Source organism: Dreissena polymorpha, chromosome 9 (assembly GCF_020536995.1).
Source record: "Dreissena polymorpha isolate Duluth1 chromosome 9, UMN_Dpol_1.0, whole genome shotgun sequence".
NCBI lineage: Eukaryota > Metazoa > Mollusca > Bivalvia > Myida > Dreissenidae > Dreissena > Dreissena polymorpha.
This window is the reverse complement of record NC_068363.1, coordinates 67,399,537-67,416,613: the sequence shown is the minus strand read 5'-3', so window position 1 is coordinate 67,416,613 and position 17,077 is coordinate 67,399,537. Positions and strand designations below refer to the sequence as shown.

The following is a 17,077-nucleotide window of genomic DNA, read 5'->3' as shown; positions in this document are numbered from 1 at the left end:
GACATGCAACGTATATTATATTGAACATTTCTATTCTATAAGCAATCCTATTAGTATCACAAAATATAACGACAACAACAGAACTCTCCAAATTATTCAATCGTTTCGCGTTGCAACGCTTTATAATAGTCAGGTTTTTAAATCGTCAAAAGATGCAAAAAAATGGATATTTTAGAGCATGGTAAATGTTCAGTATTATTGTTTGCTCACAAATATCATAACTACAACCATGTTCGAATATGATTTTTTTGAAAAGCCCCCTTTAATATAAGATGAGGTGTAAAGTACGTGTATGTTGTAATAAGTCAAATAATTCAAATGTATAATAATACTAATAATAATGAATTATATATAATTATATATGATATTATATACAGTATATATAATAAGGTATAATAATGAAAATAAGTCTTTTTCCATTCATATCTATCTAAATATTTCATTGTGTCATTTTAGAAAAGAAAAAAGTAGAAAATGAAAATTTTACTATAATGTTAAAATAGAAACGTTGCGAAACTTTCCCACTAAGAAAACAGGGCATCTATCACTATCGGTAATATATATGAGCCTCGCTCTGTGTAAAGTTTTTTATTCATGTGCGTAAATTGTCGTCCCATATTAGCCTGTGCAGTCTGTACTGGCTAATCAGGGACCACAATTTCTGCTTTAATGATATTTTTCGTTCAAAGAAAGTATATTCTTTGCAAAAATTCAGTTTAGACAGAAAGTGTCGTCCCTGATTAGCCTGTGCGGACTGCATATGTTATTCTGGGACGACATTTTACACACAGGCATTAAACCCACTTTTCACAAGGCGAGTCTAATGTATAACAATATCTTTTAAAGACTTCAACCCTGCCCCAATCCGCGCCAGTCCTACAAAATGTAACTTTACATAAACGAGAAAGGCGGAGTAATCTAGGCTACAGGTGTTCTTTTCTCGAGCGGATTGGATTTGTGCGAGCAAAATTTCAATTTTTTCAATATGCTTAGGTAGAACAGATTATTGTTGCCAGATGTTTACTAATTGATATATTTGACGCTTTTGTTGTTAATCGAGGTTTGTTCTCTGAACAAGTTTACTGAGCGTTACCAACTTTGACCAAGTAAAAAATCAGGTAAATATCATTTAGTTGTTTATATTCGAACGCAGCTAAATGTTAAATAATGTTATTTATCACCGCACATGAAACAATGCGACAATGAATATAATATTATTTATTCGATAATTCGGGAATATACACAATACAATGAAATGATTGCGATTTCCTTTCCGACACACATGTTTTTATATTATAAACCATGATAAACTAAGAATTTGATACATATCCATTTCAAATCAAATACACAATCCAAAAGTTACTGCAAGTAATTTCAACCATGAAACGTCTAGAACAAATTAACAACATTTTATTATTAGATTGTACCTTTTATCTACCGAACATTATAATGTCTCTATAGCCAATGTCAGCTTCTACATCGTAAGCCTCGCATTCGATTCGTTTCAGCAAGGCGGCAACTCACAGAACTCGATGTCAGGAATGTTGTCCTTTAGTGACCGGTCCTCAATACAATAATCAAACTTGTGTAGAACCGTGCTGTTTAAAGGCCTAAAAATTAATACACACAACGAAAACTAATGTTTACATGGTGCAGAATCAACGGCGTTTGACGGGTTTTACACATGGGCTGGACAGAATGTTAACACACCGTTAAGAACTTTGTTTTTGCAAATATCTCAATTTATTGATATAGATTTGCCAAAAAATCGTAAGTTCACAAAAGACAGTTTTTCTTGCAGTTTGTGCCGATATCTATAGGTATAAGAATAAATCATTGAATACATCTGAAATCGTTGACAAAATTTCACGTTGCGTGAAGTATAGCCATGTACACTGAATGCGGTTGTCTGAGTAGATACCGAAGTTTGAACAAGGGCTTATTAAATAAAGTAAATTCGATGTATTTCATATTGCCATAAGCAGCATAAAAATCTGTTTTTAATTCATTCGTTAAAATTCTTGAGAAAAATAATTTTAAAAAGTTATTTGATATAAAGCACAACTTACCGTCGTGTATATGTCCATTAAAGTTAAAAGGGAGAACCCCCACACACCCAGCAAACATTTTAAATCGGTCCGATGTCGGCCCGATATTTATTTCAATATCGGCCCGACATCGGTAATTACATCGGCCCGACAACGGGAGTCAGGGGTGTCAATTTACCGAAATCTAAAATCCTGAAAATCATCCTAGAATTTGGGGACCAGAGTCAAACGAGTTTTAATGATTCATTAAATTATGTTTCCTTTGTAAACAATATGCCAAAGGTCAATAATTTGTGTTTAAGAGTGACATTTTGTGACAAGAATGCTTAAAATAACCAAAACAATCCTCTGATTTATATCAATATCAAAAGTTTTCCTTGAGGGCTTAAATCCTGAATTCAGGAATAATCCTGAAAATTGACACCTCTGGGGAGTGCAACACGGCGCAATGTTGGCCCGACATCGGTATGTATATCGGCCCGACATCGGTAATTACATCGGCCCGAGATCGGGAGTGCAACACGGCTCGATGTTGGCCCGACATTGGTATGTATATCGGCCCGAGATCGGGAGTGCAACACGGCTCGATGTTGGCCCGACATTGGTATGTATATCGGCGATACCTTCTTGAGCCAGCATGGTGCCGACATACTTTTAACCATTCCTCAGTCCCTGTCTAGCCTCAATTGTTTTTAATTGTTGTTGGTAGTGTTAAGGGCCTAAAACAGTTTCTTAAATAAATGAAAGAACATTTTCTTCAGACAACATTTTATTTTTACATTCTTTTCAACCAAACTGGAATACAGTATTTGCTAATTATACTACTGTCTTGAAACTGAAAATATTAAACTGATTTATTACTAATTCCAACATTTTTATTCTAATGGGGTAAAATTAATTAATATATACATTGACTAACAACAAATGTAAAAGAAATTATTTAAACAGACTCTATAATTCTACAGGTACAGAAACTGAAAAAGTAACACATTGAAACAAAATGTTAAATGACCAAATGACTTGAGTTTTGTATTTTGGTAATAGAATATTCAGCAAATGAAAATAAAATAAGAGAATTATGAAGAAAACCAACGTATCCAACACGCATATTGTATACATGGAAAATTACCAAACATGCATGTATAAATGGTTCATATCACCCATATTATCAAAACTGGTCTATATACCCTGGCAATTAATAAAATAACCCTTTCTTTAAAATGGATAGCGTATGGTACCCATAAAATAGTAACAATTAAGACTAGTTAGCAAAATACAACATAGTAGTCATAAGATAACACAAAATAAGAACAAATAAGACTAGTCAGCAAAATACAACAAAGTAGTCATACCTTACACAAAAAATAGTAACAAGTAAGACTAGTCAGCAACGTACAACATAGTAGTCATACGCTACACAAAACATAGTAACAAATAAGACTAGTCAGCAAAATACAACAATGTAGTCATATGATACACAAAAAATAGTAACAAGACTAGTCAGCAAAATACAACATAGCAGTCATACGATACACAAAAATTGTAACAAGTAAATTCAGGAAATTGCTATCCAGCAAAAAAAACACAACATAGTAATGGCACAAAATGTAAATGTACAAGTGACTAGAAATCTCACTTTAAGGTAATGGGCCATGTTGTCAATGGCAGAACACATTTTTTCCCCCTAAATCAAGTCAAGCAATTCCTCATTGTTGAATAGTCTTAAATGGTAAATACTAGCTGTGAAATGTGGAATAAGACTTGTAGTTAATCAGTTGTACTTTTTCTGAACTGCAGGTAAATATATATATTGACACAATATTTCCCAATTTCATGGAATGGGATCACATCCCCAAAATACTGAAAAAAAAGCCATTTAGTCAGACCATTCCTTTAAAGAGAACTAATAATGATATGCAGTATAAAGCAGCCAGTATTTGTTAATGAATACATTGCAGTAGGACAGAGCAATAGATTGCTGAATGATATATAATTGAGTAGTTTACTTGGACTTATTTACATATGGTTATAAATACCTTAAACTAACATATATTAAAATTATTTGTTGTTTTCACCCGGAAATGATCACTTGAAAAAAAAAATTGAGTTCTGTCACTTATCAAATTCAAAATGAATTGAGGGAATTGATTTTTATAATTGAGTATTTTCAGAAATAAACACCTTGTATGTCCCCTGAACTTAGACATAAATTATGGGCATTTCTAGAAAGTTTTGAATAAAAAATATTACAAGAAAATTGTCTTCAATATTAATACAAACTACATGAAACTTGTTTTCTTCAAAAATGACAAATGAAAACAATTAGAACACGAATATATTGAAAAGTTACGTTTACCTAAGTAACACACAGAGTTACAGCTATTTAGGTAATAAAGGCAAAAAAAAAACAAAAAAAATATACACTGCTTCCATCAGTATACATATTAAAAGAAAAGTTGTGTAAAATCATTAATTTCAAGTTCAAAGAGACCTTTACATCATAACAAATTGCAGCAGGAGACTAAATTAAAAGTTAAAACACACACGAGTTAAAATTCATTGGGACGGTTCATCACTTATTTTGGCTGTCCTCTTTTTTCTTCCACCGTCACGGTCAGAGGCTGTTCTAAACCATTCCCTGCACTCATGTTCAACTTCTGCAGCTGTGCATTTCAAGGACCGCATGACAGCTTCTGAAAATGGTAATGACATGTAGGCTCATATTATTCTATATCCATTATATGTTCAAACAGTGTTGCAAGAATTAACGATACTGGGCAGTTTATAAACCAATATTATTTCTTAACCCTTTTTAAATTACAATATGAAGACTACTTTTGAAAAAGGAAAACAGCCGGATGTAATTCTGTATGTATATATATATTCACACATATGGCCAGTTACGGGGTCTCTGATTAAGAAATAGGTCATGGGGTTCCCACTTTAAATACATGTATCTCCATACCCTTTTTTACCCGATATTAACACGAATTAAGGTGTATAGGGGTACCTTATATAGTATTATATATAAATACGTCATTTATTTTACGTCTCATACAAGGAAATATATAGCGACATTAATTGCTAGGTACATGAAATTTCAATTTCAGACGTGATTGTGGTTTTCGATATAAGACCTTATTGCGACATTTGATTGCATTACCTCCCCTACACCCCCCTCATAGTAATTAAAGGTGCCTAGAACGCGGGGTTGTATACAGACCCGGTTTTTTATATTGACCCCTTAGGTATAGTCTGAAAACTACCAAGACCGCGTAACTGGCACTATGAATTAGTTCTAACTGTGACCTTATCTTTTTACACATACAGGGTCTTCCGCAGGCCATTTAAGCGCCCCTTGCCGGGGCGCTTGAATTTCGAAATCAGAGTCCCCGGGGCGCCTGAAATTTTCCGATCAGTGTATTCTTCAGTAAAAGAAAGTGTAGATTGTCAAAAAAAAATCAAGGTTTCCCTATCAGTGTATCAATATTCCCTGTTTTAAAAGAGCACTCAGTACCTACTTTCACAAGTAATCGCCATAAACACCACATGGGGTAATGGATAATCCACTGATAAGAGAATAGCATGACGCGCGTATTGATTATTCTAGCCACATTACACGGTCATTTAAATGCTGACAAGGATGTATCTGGTAACTTTCCAGTCGTCAAACTGTGGAGTTCATCGTCCAATCGGTTACGCGAATGCTTATGAGGGCGGGGTTAACTATCGACCATTATTTTTGATTGACGTCGGGCATGAAGGAAGAGTTTATCGCAGCTTGATTAGCAAGAAGTTGTACCATTTGAGTAATATAAAACCGGTAATAAGTACAGTACAGAACATTAAAGACGGTTTCGGGCATCATCATCACACCTTTTTACTGTAAACAAGTGTTACCTATGACTCATAATTAATATGAGAAATTAATTGCAAGTGGTAAACAATTAATTATTATAGCGAGTAAGTTGTGCAAATGACTCCCGGTTACAATTATGTGATAACAATTTATTTAATTCCAGTACATGTATATTTCAACATGTCCATTGATAGAACTGATTCACCTCGTTTTTCTGACATTTATTCGACACGTAATGCGCTTTAACAAATTTTCGTTGAATTAATTACGCACACTTGCAAATGTTTCGTCCGATAATCGATAGTTAGAAGATCCTCGTGGACAACGTGAATTTCATGCATAATTCCGTCAAAACATTTATTCGACTCGTAAAGTGTTTAAACAAATTATCGTTGAATTTATAACGCAACGGTTAATATTTGTTGAAATCTCAAATGGGAATAATTAAATTTGTAATCCGAAACCCATTCCCGTAAGTCGATGTTAACGCGTTTTTAATCCGAAACACACTTCCGAATGTAAATGTTACCGCAACGTTAAATATTTTTGCTTCAAATTAGCAGTGCAAATTTATTTTGTGTCGAATCTTTTTCTCAATTAAAAAGAGCACGAAAATTATGCAGCATGTACAACGTCGCGTCTATTGCATACAAATGGCGTGTATTGAGCGTTTTAACAAGCCCACACCAGGTCAGGGGATTGACGCATATTCAGAGGCAATATTTCATCAAATCTATAAATAGTCACTTAAAAAATGGCAAGGTTTGTGTTAAAGAAATAACTGAAAGCTTTTATCGTAAATATTTACCAGAAAGAGATTGATAAAAACGGAATAAACGGGATTATCTGGTAATAAATAGAAACTTGAAAAATAGTAAGTATACAGTAATAGAGTCGGGTTGAAACGGATGTATTGGGGAATCGTTCGAGTCCGGATTTTACTATCTGTGCGGAAAAGTTTTAAAACAATTAAACAATATAAAAAAATATATTTTTAAATGACTGGGGGATTTTTTTGAAGAGTCATAGCGCACCAAATGACGTCTTTTGACGCTGTTTTTCTTTGAGTTATAACGCACCACAGAACGTGAATTGACACGTTAAATTTATAAAAAAAAACGTCGTGAGGGGACACCCCTCCCGAACCCACCCCGGTCGGCCCCGGGGCGCCTGAAAAAATTCCTGGGGAAGGCACTGACATACTATGACAACTTACTCTGCACAGCATCAGCCAATGGAAGTTTTCCAAATACTGCCTTTTTCTTCCTCCCATGCCAGCTGTACTGGTTGGCCACCTCATTTGACATGCAATTCTTCAGAATGCGCCGGCACACATCAGCGCCGTTTCGGCCACCCAATACAGACAAATGGCTCACCTGAAAAGAAACACAAAGCATCTGTACACAGCTCTCAGTTCATTAATTTATGTTGTATACTAAAAGAACAATAAGTAATTACCTAAGAAATAGCTGCCAAATGGCCTGTTGCATTGGGTGTACTGGAACATGATTCCTCAGCATTGTAAACATGATTTAAGTGAAACATTTTTTTTTACCTGTCTGTACGAGTGCCAGTATGTTTTATCCCTTGATTTCGACATTGCTAATATAATACACGGAGTGTTCTCAGTTTCACCAAAATTTATTAGAAAGAATTTTATGAAACAACTTATAGCTGACTAGCTATTCATTCATGAAATTAAACAAACATTGAACAGTCGCGAAAACATGTGACATTTGATGACAGATAGCAATTTCAGAAAAACAGCACTCTAAAAATGGTCTGATCTTGTGAATAAAGAAATAAAATTGTTTCCGAACAAAAATAAATAAAAAAGTCCAGGACAGAATAGTTCTACCTTGATAATTTCGAAATTGAGTCAATGCAGCTTTGTCGCGCGCCTATTTGTATGATCATACAGGACTGAATATATTTTAAAGTCAAATATTTCAAACGCATATTTACATAAAAAATAATATGACAAATATATTTATTAAATGAAAGGTATTTTATAACATTATGTGATATAAATTTAGTTGACATACTTTATTTTGTTTACTTCATAAGCCTGGGCAGATTCACTGCACAAGAGCCAAGGGAAGCAACCTGTGTATTTCCTTTTAACAACGGTTACTCTTCCTGGACATGATAATATTGGTTTTATATCAAGTATCTTACACGGTTTTTAAAAGAGACATAATAATTAAATTTAATAACAAGAAATTAAAAAGAAAATAATCAAAGTTACCCTTTCTCTTGAGTGTTAATTATGATATCGGGCCTATGTTGGGCCGATATCATACTTTGAACTGTGGAGTTATAAGTATTTTTATAACAACGGGCCGACATCGGGCCGACATTGTCCTATAAATATAAATTGTATAATATGCGACATATCTTTCACGGTTTTTAAAAGAGACATAGACAATTAAATTTAACGCAACAAGAAATTAAAAAGAAACTAATCAAAGTTACCTTTCCTCTTGAGTGTTAATTATGATATCGGGCCTATGTTGGGCCGATATCATACTTTGAACTGTGGAGTTATAAGTATTTTTATTACAACGGGCCGACATCGGGCCGACATTGTCCTATAAATATAAATTGAATAATATGCGACCTATTTAAACGTTATTAAACAAGATGGATTCACTAAAATGGAAAATTGCAAAAAGTTCTCATCTCTTAACAAAATATTTTTTGTTTAACATAAATGTCGGTCCGATGTCGGCCCAACATCGGCAAATCTCTGCCGATATTCCATCATTTAGCCGATATCGGGTCGATATGGGCATGTTTGCTGGGCAGTCACGTGATCCTGCACACTGGCTTATGCAAGGTGTAATGTAACACAATTATGAATAATAAGAGTCACGTGCTTATATATACTGAGCACGCTCTTCACGTCCCTGATGTTTCTAGTAATCAAACGTAGGAATAATTATATAAGCAATTTAACTAGGAGGGAAATAAAAAAAAAGATTTAAAGTCTGTGTCCTTAATTACTTTGTGTACTATATTATTATTTTCAGACTATTGTTTGATGTTTATTGTAAACTGTCACGACACGGAATTATAAATACCTGTCCGAATAATAATTCACACTGGTTTACAAAAGCCGATTACTCTCTGATTTTGTCATGTTTTCTCAGCTGGAATAATGTAAGTAAGAATGTGCGTGTTCACATGCAATATACTCTTCCAGTTCACCGGTATATATGATGGTAACTTTATACTTCATTTGCAATGATTGGTATAAATACTGGACATAATAATACAATAATGTATTTTTATCATAAAATAATAGATAATAATAAAGTTGCACCCGAATGGCAACATGTCTAATTTCAGTCTAAGATTGAAGAGCGCCATCTCTTTCGACACGAGTGCAATATCAACTGGAAGTGTGTAAAGAACATTAAATGTTCGAAGTGTATTTATTTTTGAAGCTACTATCAACATACTATTGGTTCTAGAAAAAAAGTATTTGAAAAATGATAATATTTATAGTTTTATGTCTTGTGTACATGTATATGCCCATTTAAGGAAATGGTGCAGTTGACATGCGGATATCTAAATGCGATAATGACTCAATATATCGGTGAATGGTATCAAATTAAGCAATCCTATTTAAAATGTATTAATGTACACTAGAAAATATGTCCTACTCTTAAACAGTTGTTATAATGAATTTAAAACGTTATAACATATGATCAGGAGGACATTAACGTTTAATGTTCATTTACTGTAAAGGAACTTGAGCATAATCGGCAAATAAGTCCATCTTTTTTCTTCAACGTCATGATATATGATTGTCAAATACACTTCAACACCGTTATTTCGAACACCGATAATCCGAAGTCACCGTTATTTCGAAGTATTTTCCGGGACCCGATTTTGGTTCTTCTTTGTTTTAATGTAAAATTTCATTGTTTATCCGAACTTCGTTAAACCGAAGAAATCGTTAATTCGAAGTGATTCTGTCGGTCCCAACTCTATAATTCGAACCTAATTATCAATCTTTAATCCGAAGTCAAAACTGCAAAACACTGAGCGTAATTTCACACCTTTGTCGTCTGCGCTTTGCACGTCAAAAACCAATAATTACACCTTTGTCGTCTGCGACTTAATCGGCCAGCGATCAGCGGACGCAGTACTTAAAAGATGAATCCAGCGACGACGACGAGGCCGACAACACAAGAATGATCATGATATCCAATCAATGTGTGACCGCATCAACGACGTAAGGCAGTTCTGCGAGCAAAACACGGGCGGAAGTGAATTGTTGAATGTCCTTGACAAATTGGAGAAATATGTTACATGCGTCCAGTTTAGTGCTGCTAACGCCGATGTTCGGAGAGACATCGCGTCTTATTAAAAAAAAGTTAATTCATTTCCGAAAATGTTCTCATATGTATTTACATGTATTATAATGTTTGCTGTTCGTGGTATTTTATATGTTCTGTAATTAGAGAAAAATAAAACGAAGAAGAAAAAGAATCGTTTTATTCCTCCGTTTGTTACAAATAGAAATCTATTGCTATCTGGCTAGTTTACGTTTTTAAGTAAAACCATTATTAATATTAGCGTGTAATCGAACCATGCGAATTCCACAACGTTTTATTTGTACAGAGTCAAAGAAGTCCTTTGTCAAATGTTTATTTCAAATAATCGTTAATCCGAAGTTTTTTTTTAATTGTGTGTATTATAATTATACTTCATTTGCCATGATTGGTATAAATACTGGACATATTAATACAAGAATGTATTTTTATCATAAAATAATAGATAATAATAAAGTTGCACCCGAATGGCAACATGTCTAATTTCAGTCTAAGATTGAAGAGCGCCATCTCTTTCGACACGAGTGCAATATCAACTGGAAGTGTGTAACGAACATTAAATGTTCGAAGTGTATTTATTTTTGAAGCTACTATCAACATACTATTGGTTCTAGAAAAAAAGTATTTGAAAAATGATAATATTTATAGTTTTATGTCTTGTGTACATGTATATGCCCATTTAAGGAAATGGTGCAGTTGACATGCGGATATCTAAATGCGATAATGACTCAATATATCGGTGAATGGTATCAAATTAAGCAATCCTATTTAAAATGTATTAATGTACACTAGAAAATATGTCCTACTCTTAAACAGTTGTTATAATGAATTTAAAACGTTATAACATATGATCAGGAGGGCATTAACGTTTATGTATTTACATGTATTATAATGTTTGCTGTTCATGGTATTGTATATGTTCTGTAATTAGAGAAAAATAAAAAGAAGAAGAAAAAGAATCGTTTTATTACTCCGTTTGTTACAAATAGAAATCTATTGCTATCTGACTAGTTTACGTTTTTAAGTAAAACCATTATTAATATTAGCGTGTAATCGAACCATGCGAATTCCCCAACGTTTTATTTGTACAGAGTCAAAGAAGTCTTCTGTAAAATGTTTATTTCAAATAATCGTTAATCCGAAGTTTTTTTACGGTCCCGACGACTTCGAAATAACGGTGTTGAAGTGTATTTCCTTTGAATTTGCTTGATTTATGAATGGTAGAATTCTGGAATGGTAACATACACAAATATTATCAAGATTCCAAGAAAGAATGATATTTTATACCGTTCTTATCGTTGATTTTACATTCTATAAATTTGCTATTGCATATGAAAAAAAAGTGTGTTCGCGCGTACTAATGTCGGCTTAAACTCCATATAAAATAATTTATTTCCGTGACTGATTGAAAAAGGTGGTTATTGCAAAACGGTAGTGGGGAACACATGCATGTTATATCATATGAATGTCGATCAGTCACGGAGTATGGTCAATGAAAGTGAAATTTCACATAAAATGCTGTATAACTTAAGTCTCTAAATACAGATAAAAAGTCACCAGAATGCAGGATTTTACGTTTCATTTTCAAAATGTTCTAGGGGAGGACCTCCAAACCCACCGATTGCAGTAGGGGGACACCTCGATCCTCCGGTACATACCCCCTTCGCCACTTCGTTGCTCAATAACAATCGTTGATGGGAAAATTCGCACCCCCTTTTCAAATCCCCGGCTACGGGCCTGTGTCGTAAGTAGCGGAAATCTATTAGAAAAAATGGAGATATGTTATATAATTATAATTATTCTATATCCAATAAATTCATCCAATCGGCATTCTTCATAGGTACCACGTGGCCGTCCAATATATTCCGGTATTGGATCCAAAAAGTCTGTATTTTTCGGCGTCAGCTGTATACGCCAGCTTTTCACCTTAGCCTGACCTTTGTTAGCGTCCAATAGAATTCAAATAAAACTTCCCGCGGCCAAGTACAGATGAATACACTTCATTGACTGCATTGGCTGATTTGATAATACCACTAGAACATTGGAAACATGTCCGCGTCTTTGTAACACTGTTTTACTGCGTGTTCAGCATGAAACAGTTTTATCTCTAATAAAAAGGCTTTATAGATAGAACAGTTTTACACTCAATCTCGACATCAATACAGTTTGTGCGTACATCTTTTATTTTCAGAGGATTTTCAGCGCGAGAACGTTGTGTACTTCAAGGCCATGTTCTCATATTTAGTACTGACTTCCATATTCCTGTCAACATGTTATATGTAAAAGTATAAAGAGCAGTGGAAGCGATGCCTCACTTTAATGTGTTGCATTTCAACCCGCGAGGTATAAGGGGTCAGTTCGCGGTTAGTGTGTTTAAATGTCAGAGTTTATATACAGGTCAGACGATTTTCTTTACCACCAGAAAGATGTGAAATGAAGATATCCAGCGATATTATTTTATGGCATGTCAATAATAGATTCTTAATGTGTTTTCAACAATACCATGATAAATATTTTTTTTAATTAATTAACAAGAATTATTCCATCATATTTACTAATGTATTATTGCAGCATATTGACTAATGTATTAAGTATGAGCGCGATGATTCTCGATACTGTTAATAATCGAATCAAATACACGTAGCAATTCCCGATAAACCACTCAAACAGGTTTGTTCGAAGAACGCGCGTATACATATGTAAAATATGTACGGAGACTTCGCGTGTGGCCGGTTGACTTTGGTTTTCTTTTTTGTATCTATAGGTTTATGACCAGCAATATGTAATAATGTAAAATAAGCCGCGAAAACTCCGCGTAACATCCCGTACTGCGTTTGATGCAGCTAAAAACTGCACAGAAAAAGATATTAGCTAAACTTGATCTCATTCATTTAAATCTTTACCTTCCATAAACTTCAACCACAATCAACGCCGTATATCTTTTTTAAAGATATTTCTTGTTTCCATATTGGACAGTTGAGTACAAGTGCACTAAGCAATTGTTTTATAACGATAAAAGCCGTTACCGAGAAAAAGTATCCGAATATACTATAATCGACTCACACGGGCGCTCGTCTTGAAAATAGCATAGATGCAATTAAAGCATTTTAAAATCAAAATTAAAATGAAACAAAGAGCTGAAGAAAGCAGGGGCGGATCCAGGATTTCGGGTTAGGGGGGGGGGGGGGGCGGGATATTGAAAGATTTGCAAAGCTCTGCTAGTGGGGTCCAGGGGGCGATGCCCACCGTAAGCTTCACGATTTTAGTGATTAGAAGGCTTTGACAACCACTTCTCGAGCATGTCACGCCTTATATACTTTCATCAAAGTACCTTCGTATAATGCCAAAAAAGTGCATAGTTTGTCGCTTAGTTGGTCCAGGGGGCGAAGCCCCCCCGGAAGCTTCACGATTTTAATGATTTTGAAGGCTTTTCTCCAGCATGTCACGCCTTATATACTTTCATCAAAGTACCTTCTTTTAATGCCAAAAAAGTGCATAGTTTGGCGTTAAGGGGGTCCAGGGAGGCAAAGCCCACCGGAAGCTTCACGATTTTAATGATTTTGAAGGCTTTGACAACCACTTCTTGAGCATGTCACGCCTTATATACTTTCATCAAAGAACTTTCTTATAATGCCAAAAAGTGCATAGTTTATAGTTTGGGGGGTCCAGAGGGGCGAAGCACCCCGGAAGCTCCACGATTTTAGTGATTTTGAAGGCTTTGACAAGTTTAAATAGGTGATATAGATCTAGTTAAGTGTAAAACATCAAATGAATTTACTTTACTTTTGAGATTTTAGGGGGGGGGGGTGTACGCCGCGTCCGCCCCCGGAACCGCCAATGGAAAGGGATAAAGAATAAAAAGCTGATTAGACGTTTAAACTGTACAATACGGGATATATTTGGACGCGCGCACAGTTTGAAGTCATATTGGACTCGCCTAACGGCTCGTTCAATATGACGTCACACTGTATGCTCGTCCAAATATATCTCCGTATTGTACAGTGAAACGTCTAATAACCTATAAGTATACACAGACATATGCCGCATCTGTAAAATATATACTATCGGGCTATCAATGTATAGATAGAGATAGAGATATATGATGTAAGAAAGATCGTATATATGTTTCATCAACGCAACACAATCTAGCTATTCTTCCTACATCCTCTTAAGACTGAGATTTTATAAAAGAAAATTAGTTCACATAACAAGGGCTGTTTGTAAAACATGCATGCCCCCCATATGGACTCTCAGTTGTAGTGACAGCCATTTTGTAAATATGTTTTTGTCACTGTGACCTTGACCTTTGACCTAGTGACCTGAAAATCAATAGGGGTCATTTGCGAGTCATGATCAATGTACCTATGAAGTTTCATGATCCTAGCCATAAGCTTTCTTGAGTTATCAACGGGAAACCATTTTACTATTTCGGGTCACTGTGACCTTTACCTTTGACCTAGTGACCTGAAAATCAATAGGGGTCATCTGCCAGTCATGATCAATGTACCTATCAAGTTTCATGATCCTAGGCATAAGCGTTCTTGAGTTATCATCCGGAAACCATTTTTCTATTTCGGGTCACCGTGACCTTGACCTTTGACCGAGTGACCTCAAAATCGATAGGGGTCATCTGCGAGTCACGATCAATCTACCTATCAAGTTTCATGATCCAAGGCATAAGCATTCTTGAGTTATCATCCAGAAACCATTTTACTATTTCGGGTCACCGTGACCTTTGACCTGAAAATCAATAGGGGTCATCTGCCAGTCATGAACAATGTACCTATGAAGTTTCATGATCCTAGGCATAAGCGTACTTGAGTTATCCGGAAACCATTTTTACTATTTCGGGTCACCGTGACCTTGACCTTTGACCTAGTGACCTGAAAATCAATAGGGGTCATCTGCCAGTCATGATCAAACTACCTATGAAGTTTCATGATCCTAGGCATAAGCGTTCTTGAGTTATCATCCGGAAACCATTTTACTATTTCGGGTCACCGTGACCTTGACCTTTAACATTGTGACCAGAAAATCAATAGGGGTCATCTGCGAGTCATGATCAATCTACCTATCAAGTTTCATGATCCTAGGCATAAGCGTTCTTGAGTTATCATCCGGAAACCATTTTACTATTTCGGGTCACCGTGACCTTGATCTTTTACCTAGTGCCCTAAAAGTCAATAGGGGTCATCTGCGAGTCATGGTCAATCTACCTATGAAGTTTCATGATCCTTGGCATAAGCGTTCTTGAGTTATCATCCGGAAACCATTTTACTATTTCGGGTCACCGTGACCTTGACCTTTGACCTAGTGACCTGAAAATCAATAGGGGTCATCTGCTAGTCATGATCAATCTACCTATCAAGCTTCATGATCCTAGGCATAAGCGTTCTTGAGTTATCATCCGGAAACCATTTTACTATTTCGGGTCACCGTGACGTTGACCTTTGACCTAGTGACCTCAAAATCAATAGGGGTCATCTGCGAGTCATGATCAATGTACCTATGAAGTTTCATGATCCTAGGCATAAGCGTTCTTGAGTTATGATCTGGAAACCATTTTACTATTTCGGGTCGTCGTGACCTTGACCTTTGACCTCGTGACCTGAAAATCAATAGGGGTCATCTGCGAATCATGATCAATCTACCTATCAAGTTTCATGATCCTAGGCATAAGCGTTCTTGAATTATCATCCGGAAACCATTTTGCTTTTGCGGGTCACAGTGACCTTGACCTTTGACCTAGTGACCTCAAAATCAATAGGGATCATCTGCGAATCATGATCAATGTTCCTATTAAGTTTCATGATCCTAGGCCCAAGCGTTCTTGAGTTATCATCCGGAAACCATCTGGTGGACGGACCGACAGACCGACCGACCGACACGTGCAAAAAATATACCCCCTCTTCTTCGAAGGGGGGCATAATTATGTATTTTACCAGCGTTGCCCATATATATATATCGTTGATTGGTACTTCCGGTTGCACTCGTCGATTGAGAGCTTCAGTTACAGAACTGAAGAAAGTTGATAGCAAGAAGCGAGACGATCTGCTGCGTACAAAGGTATCTTCAAAAAGTACTTCCAGGGTACCGCTCGTTATCACTTTCTCCAGAGCGCTACCAAATGACGGCCATATCCTCCGGAAACACCTGCCCTTACTCCACACTTCCGATCGTATGAAAAATGCATTTTCTGAACCCCCGTTAGCAGCATTCAGAAGAGACTGCAACCTGGAAGACATATTGGTTCATAAAAAACACAACCGAATGTTTTTCCGGGTTCCAAACAGGAGTGGACCTTGTGGGGCGCAGAGGTGCGCAATCTGTCCGTACATGATGGAGGCCGAAAAGTTCAGCGATACCACCGGCAAAAGCTACAATGTGCGGAACGAGGTCACCTGCAAATCCACCAATGTAGTCTACGCTGTACACTGCGAACGATGTAAGACCTTTGTATTGGTAGGAGAAACGGGAGATACCCTGTACCAGCGACATCTCCTTAACCTGTCCCGGATACGGACTCGACACAATGACCCGGTTGCCGAGCACTTTTACACGAACGGCCACAGCGTCGCGGACTTCCGGGTCATGGGACTCGAAAAAAAATGGATCGGACGAGTACCGGAAGACCATCGAACAACTTTGGAAGCGTAAATTGGGGACGTTCAAACCATATGGACTAAACACAAAAGACTAATAAAAATGGCGCGCAATGTAACGTTCAATAATATAACGTCACTTGCGCTAAACATGATATGCTTCACAAATAAATGCCGCTGAAGAAGACCGAGAGGTCGAAAGCTACGGCAAATTTAATAAAAGCG

The 17,077-nt window shown here is 36.1% G+C and overlaps 1 protein-coding gene across 4 annotated transcripts in view; it reads right to left on the bottom strand.

Moving 5' to 3' along the window:
- LOC127845676 (WW domain-containing oxidoreductase-like) overlaps nucleotides 1–17,077 on the bottom strand; it is a 323,591-nt gene that overhangs the window by 231,271 nt on the left and 75,243 nt on the right. Inside the window, exon 9 of one of the 4 annotated variants that reach the window (XM_052376734.1) lies at nucleotides 11,991–12,009. The exons of 2 other annotated variants lie outside the window; for them this stretch is intronic. The gene's annotated coding sequence lies outside the window, so the exon portion shown is untranslated. Of the gene's footprint in view, nucleotides 1–11,990; nucleotides 12,010–15,274; nucleotides 15,403–17,077 lie in introns of those variants that run through there. One more of the 4 variants, XR_008033320.1, reaches the window with a different exon arrangement.